The following is an 802-nucleotide window of genomic DNA, read 5'->3' on the forward strand; positions in this document are numbered from 1 at the left end:
AACTTTTTATTTTGAAGAAATAAAAAATATTGATTTAGAAATAGCAAACTGAACAAATTTTGATGACCATAATTGACCTAAAACAGGAAAAGTTTATTCTGATTTCACATCAGAGTGTGTGAAAAAAAAAAATCAATAATCTGTTTTATATAGTGCATGAAAATGTCTGGTTTACATACGTTCCCTAGCAGAAAATTATATAAATTATTATTGCTTAACAGTAAATCAGACTAAATGTTTCCTGTTAAAATAAAKATGAACAGTTTTGCCATTTGTCTTTGAGTTCAGACTTTATAAAGGTGAAAGACAATCTTACATATTCTCACCATTTAAACTGTAAGGCTCCTGAAAAACTCTTACGATTTGGCGACACACAGTGAGGCCAAACAGGCTTCTTCCATTTCCACAGGTCACCAAAAGGTGCTGTGTGTTTCTTGTTCCTTCATCAGCGGAGKAGGTGCAGCTTTTATTACCCCGGCCTACCCCGTCTTCATGACTKAATCCATACCAGGAAACGTTGAGAGCTAAAACTTAAACTTCAGTGATTTTTCTTTCCCTCAACTGGAGAAACATTGTAGTAATCCAGTAATCAAAAATACCTTTCCTTCTCAAAATGCTATCCACCATCCGAGGAAGAACCAGCTGTAGGGAAGAGTAAAAGGTTGGGTGCTAAAAGCTCTCTCTCATCCCTAATGACACCGCTAATGCGTTTGCCATTTATATAGCAACTGCACTTGTAGATACTGTTACGCTACCATTAATTTCCACCCTTATATTACTCTTTGTCCCGGCGATTCCCCTT

At 36.3% G+C, this 802-nt stretch overlaps 1 protein-coding gene across 1 annotated transcript in view; it reads right to left on the minus strand.

The window, feature by feature from the left end:
- The window catches only part of LOC103476823 (receptor tyrosine-protein kinase erbB-4), a 112,467-nt gene that overhangs the window by 57,005 nt on the left and 54,660 nt on the right, over nt 1-802 (minus strand). The window lies entirely within an intron of this gene.

This window comes from Poecilia reticulata, linkage group LG2 (assembly GCF_000633615.1).
Source record: "Poecilia reticulata strain Guanapo linkage group LG2, Guppy_female_1.0+MT, whole genome shotgun sequence".
In the NCBI taxonomy this organism is placed as follows: domain Eukaryota; kingdom Metazoa; phylum Chordata; class Actinopteri; order Cyprinodontiformes; family Poeciliidae; genus Poecilia; species Poecilia reticulata.